The sequence below is a fragment of the Carlito syrichta genome, unplaced genomic scaffold (assembly GCF_000164805.1).
Source record: "Carlito syrichta isolate Samal-C Ts95f unplaced genomic scaffold, Tarsius_syrichta-2.0.1 Scaffold315057, whole genome shotgun sequence".
Lineage (NCBI taxonomy): Eukaryota > Metazoa > Chordata > Mammalia > Primates > Tarsiidae > Carlito > Carlito syrichta.
The window spans coordinates 158059-163389 of NW_007259153.1; the positions used below are offsets into that span (position 1 = coordinate 158059).

General features: G+C 49.1%; 1 long non-coding RNA gene across 1 annotated transcript in view; it reads left to right on the plus strand.

Moving 5' to 3' along the window:
* The first annotated feature begins 1328 nt into the window (after positions 1–1328).
* The window catches only part of LOC103274848, a 5480-nt gene continuing 1477 nt past the window's right edge, over positions 1329–5331 (plus strand). Inside the window, exons 1-2 of the long non-coding RNA XR_505277.2 lie at positions 1329–3110; positions 4684–4727. This is a non-coding gene — a long non-coding RNA (uncharacterized LOC103274848). The remainder of the gene's footprint in view (positions 3111–4683; positions 4728–5331) is intronic.

Genomic DNA, 5331 nt, shown 5'->3' on the forward strand with positions numbered 1-5331 from the left:
CGGTCCGCGCGACCCGCCCCAAGGGGGCAAAGCTGGGGGTCGTGGTCCTGGGGACGTCACAGCACGGACACGCAGGCGCGGAGGGTGCCTCTTAGGGCGGGCAGGCGACTAAGATGAGAGTTTTAAGCAGAAGGGAGTAAGCTGGTACGTACTGTTGTTTTGCTAGCAGTTGGACTTTATTAACTGCTCTCGCTCATTTCAGACCCACGAGGCGCTTTCTGCGCGCAGGACTCGGCCGCCCCCTCCGACGACGTTTGCGGGTGCCCGTTCCCCTCCTCGCCTGGCTCGCCCTGTCCGTCCTTCCGGGCGCGGGCCTGCGCCCCGCGGGGACTCCGGGCTGCAGTGCTCGGCCCAAGCCTCAGAAGGCGCCTCAGAAGGCGATGCTCCTCGCCGCGGATCCCAGGGCCCATATCCCGCCTCGCTCCCCCCGACCCTGCGCCCGCCCCAGCCCCGGGACCTCCCGGCCTCAGTCTCCCCGCAAAGCCATCTCACCCCCTGGCTTTTTTGCTGCTGGAACCAAAGCTCCGCGGAGCAGGGCCTGGCCTGCCTGGGTCCAACAGCCGAGGCAAAGCCCCATCTGTGAAGTGATGAAATCAGACGGCCTGCTGGGGCACTGTGAGAAGCCACCTGCGTGCAGATGTCCTGCTGCCTCCCATCAAGCACCAGGCACTCAGGAAACATCTGCCGCAAGAAAGCTGTTAGGGCCCGGCGTGGTGGCTCACGCCTGTCATCCCAGCACTTTGGGAAGCCAAGGTGAGAGGATTGCCCGAGCCCGCGGGTTGGAGATCAGCCTGGGCCACTTGGCAAGGCCTCATCTCTACAATCAGTCAAAAGATGAGCTGGGCACGGTTACCCGTGCCTGTAGTTCCAGCTACTTGGAAGGCTGAGGCGGAAGGATCGCCAGAGCCCAGCAGGTCGAGGCTGCGGTGGCCGGCAGCATGCCACTGCCCTCCAGCCTGGGCGTTGGAGTGAGACTCCAACTCAAAAAAAAAAAAAGGAAGAAGTTGTGAGGTGCACCACAGTCTGCAAGGGGCCTTCCGCATCTTCACAGGCAGATGGCCGTGTGATGAGCTGGTGATGGAGGGTAGCCAAGAGGGAGCGAGCCCTTCCTTTGTGCAGACCTGGGCAAAGCATTAAGAGTTCGAGACCGCCCAGGCAACTTGGCGAGACCTCATCTCTACAATAAATCAAAAAATCAGCGGGGCGTGGCAGCGCGTGCCTGTAATTCCGGCTCGTCGGAAGGATCGCCCGAGCCTGGCAGGTCCAGGCTGCGGTGGCCGGGAGCTGCCACTGCGCTCCAGTCTGGGCGACCGAGTGAGACTCCAACTCAAAAAAAAAAAAGAAAGAAAATTGTCACAGAGCAAGTGCAGCATGCCACTGCAGTATGCCCCGCAGGGCCCAATCTTTGGAAACATTTGTGTGTGCTTTCCTGAATCTCGAATCTTGAGGGCTGCCTGCTCCGATGTATCAACAGGACCCACCAGGAGGCTTGGTTTCTCCAGAAAGAGGCTCCCTCTCCAAAACTCGCCATGGCCGCACTCCTGTACCCAAGAGATTTTAACTCAAAGGTTAACATTTTTCCCAGCTTGCCCTTTGCTTCTGTGTACTTTCTGGGTCTTCAGAGTTTCCTGATCTTCTCTAGACCACTGCCCTGGACCTCCCCAGAGAATCACTTCCTCTTCTTCTTTTTTTTTTTTAACTCCCTAAAGCACAAAACAACATGACAACAAACAAAAACCTTAGGGCTCCCCTTCTCCCCCACACATATCTTCCAAGGGAAAGATGAGGGGAATATTCTCCTAGAGCACAAAATCTCAGATTCCTGATAAATACAAACTAGAAATTGGAAAAGCCAATGACAACATACAAGCTATGGTCTTAATTCATGGCTAGCGGTACTAGGAACCGTTCCTGTCTTATAATCAGTAAGGACTCGGAAGAATTTTCCCTTCTATGACACAAAGCTGCTTGCCAAATTGCAGTGGTGGCTCTGAGACAAGAGCAAGATCCGAGCAGGATGGCCATGACATCAAAATGAGTGTGCATCTGTCATGAAAAATCCAAATCCAAAGATTTATCAGAAGATTGCCATCTACTAACCCTACTTTCCAGGTTAATAATTTAACTCCAATGCATCTCTCACACCCAATAAAAACCTTAGTATGAGGGGAAAAATAGCATTTTCTGAACATTAAATCATCATTTCAGGCACTTTATAACCTTAGCAAAGTCATGCTAAGAGTGTTTCCAGTGCTTTCTAAACAACAATAACTTTTTCGCTTCAGGGGACAAGAGTTGGTCATTTTTGCATCCTTTGTCAATGACATTTCTTTGTACTGTGCCTTATTTTTCAAAAAAGGAAAACAGAACCTTTCGAATTGATCATTTCCACCTCCGGGCTTTAATAATACTAATACTAATAGCCTCAGCTAACATTTAAATATCCATGGCACATGGCGGTAAGCACTATTTTACAGACAAGGAGACCGATACCCAAGGATTGAAGCTATTTGTCCAAGGACACACAGTGAATAAGCAGTAAAGGGAGGAATCAGGTGCAAGCAGTCTGGTTCCAAGTCCAGGATCCTAACTGCTACTGCCTCTCAAGTAGAGTCCTGAGCCTTAAACACCCCTTAGGCAAAATTTAAACTTTGTTAAACTTCCTCTTGCCCAGGTAACACCGATGATAAACCATGCGGCCAAATGCCTTCGGTGGGATTTATTCCAAATGTGTCTAGGATCACATGCACAAATGTGTGGCCCTAATTGGCCAGGACAGTGAGTGAAAGTGCCTTCCAGACTCCCCAGAGGTAACATGCAGCCACTACAGATGGCTCCTTCAACAAGCAACTCAGCTTGAAGGTCACAAGACAAAAAGCCATTCTGTAATGGTGAGGGCACCCAGGGACTGGGGCAACCAACTTCAGCCAGGAGACTTGCCGCTGCCCCAAGCCGACTTGGTCAAATCCATCGGAGGAAGAAAAGAACAGAAGGGTACACAAGAAGTTCTGCTAACTCATTCACCTCTGCCAGTGCAGACAACTCTAGAAGTGAAGGTTCATGAGACTTCCCTCAGCAGAGCTCCTTCCTGCTCTCCTTGCGCAGCTCAGGTGGGTGCTAACCTTTCCTACTCGACTAGACAACGGCAAATAAAAATTCAATAGGGGATATGAAGTCCTTCGATGTTTAACTTTAAAGGGCTGTTCTAGATATCCGATTTTTTTGTAGGGGCTCCATTCTCAGGATAAGAACTTAGATGTCCAGGTGACTAGGATTCAGAAATACATTCTAAATCTGCTGATGTCTCACACACAGGGGAGAAGTTTTTTCTCTCTACAGACTCTCGGTTGCTCTGCTTTTGCCTTCAAAAAGTTCAGAGACTAATATTAAAAGAAAAGTTTGATCAGAAATAAAACAAGTACAAGGAGAAAATAAAGGATTTAGAAAAAGTAGATGAGAAACACTGAGTTTTACCTTTCCCCTTAACTAAGAATAGCAATCAACTACTTGAAATCCTTCTTGAAAAATGTGAGGTGGCCGGGCGCAGTGGCTCAGGCCTATAATCCCAGCATTCTGGGAGGCCGAAGTGAGAGGATTGCCTGAGCCTACGGGTTCGAGACCAGCCTGCGCAACTTGGCAAGACCTCATCTCTACAATAAATCAAAAACTAGCTGAGTGTGGTGGCGTGTGCCTGTAAATCCGGCTGCTTGGAAGGCTGAGATGGAAGGATCACCTGAGTCCAGCAGGTTGAGGCTGCATTGGCTGTGAGCATGCCACTGCACTCCAGCCTGAGACTCCAACTCAAAAAAAAAAAAAAAAAAAAGAAAAGAAAAATGTGAGTTGTAAGAAATGAAATAAGGATTACTATAACTAACACTGTGAGGTTTCAAAGTATAATAATTGATGGCACTATTGTCTTAGGCTGGTGCTGTATGAGCCATCAAGGATTCTCATTAGGACCAAATTATATAATCCCTACTTGATGGCTGCTTTAAGTTGTTCTGGAATATTTTAAATATAAATTCTCTAATCCCAGCACTCTGGGAGACCGAGGCAGGAGGATTGCTTGAGCCCGAGAGTTTAAGACCAGTGTGGACAACATAGTGAGACCCGATCTCTACCAAAAAAAATTATTTAACTAGCTGGAAACGGTAGGGTACGCCTGCAATCCTAGCTATTTGGAAGGCTGAGGTGAAAGGATTGCTTGAGCCCAGGAGCTCAATGCTGCAGTCACCCTGATGGTGCCTGTAAATAGCCACTGCCCTCCAGCCTGGGAGACCTCATCTCTATACATAAATAAATGCAAATTATCAACAATGTAGCAATCTTTTGAATGTACTTATCTTTAGAGTTCACCGAAATACAGATCATGGCAAAACCTGTCTCTAACTGGGCAGGGCAAGCTAGGAAGGGAACAGCTCCAGGTGGGGAGACCTCTTGATCCGAGTAGGAAAAACAAACCATTTCACTGTGCACCCACACCTGGATTCAACCAACTAGAAAAACAGAGATCTTCTAAGTTTCTTCTTACCGGGACACCATCCCTCACGTGTTACAAGATTAAGTATCACATCAGCACTCAAATATTTCATATCCACTTGTCAGAATATCTGACCTCAAGTTCTCTCTCCTTATTTTCCCCAGAGATGTTTGTCTTTGAAATCTATTTTCCTCTCTGAACAGGTACGCCCTTTCTAGGAGAGTGGTCAACACAAATGAGGCGGGAGGTAAGGGTCACACCCGAAAATCGCTTGGGTCCAAGCGCCCCCCTGTTAAACAGAGTCACCCGCAGCATTCTTTCAATAGAGGGCCTGCCCTATGTAAAACCGTCAAGGGGGCAACGTCTTCGGCGTCCCTCGGGTTTCACTGTGCTAACTGGCTCACTCCTGTATGCAACATATTTTAGGTTGGCAGACCCTGAGAGTTAAGACAAAAGATGTCATCTATATTCTCTGTTCTCTGCCCTGGAGGCACTCAGTCTGTCAGAAAGATAAGTTAATCATCCTAATTCCACGCAGCATGTTCCCTGATTTGGATAAGACAGTAAAGCAATTCTTGCAGACCGGGAGTAAGGACTAGAAAGGGAGGGTTTCGAAGACATAAGCTCTGAGCTGATTCCTGCAGAGCAAACAGGAGCAGGCCAGGGAGGAGAAGACGGGGATGGATGATTCCAGGCACAAAAGCCCGTATGGACAAAGCCCTCCTGGCTTCCAGCATCTCTAGACTTTCTGCTGTGCACTCGTCGAAAGGTGCAGGCCACAGTCAGGAGGGCATCCCCAAGATGGCTCTGCCTCCCAAAGACAACAAAGGCCGTAAATTCCTGCCTCTTCC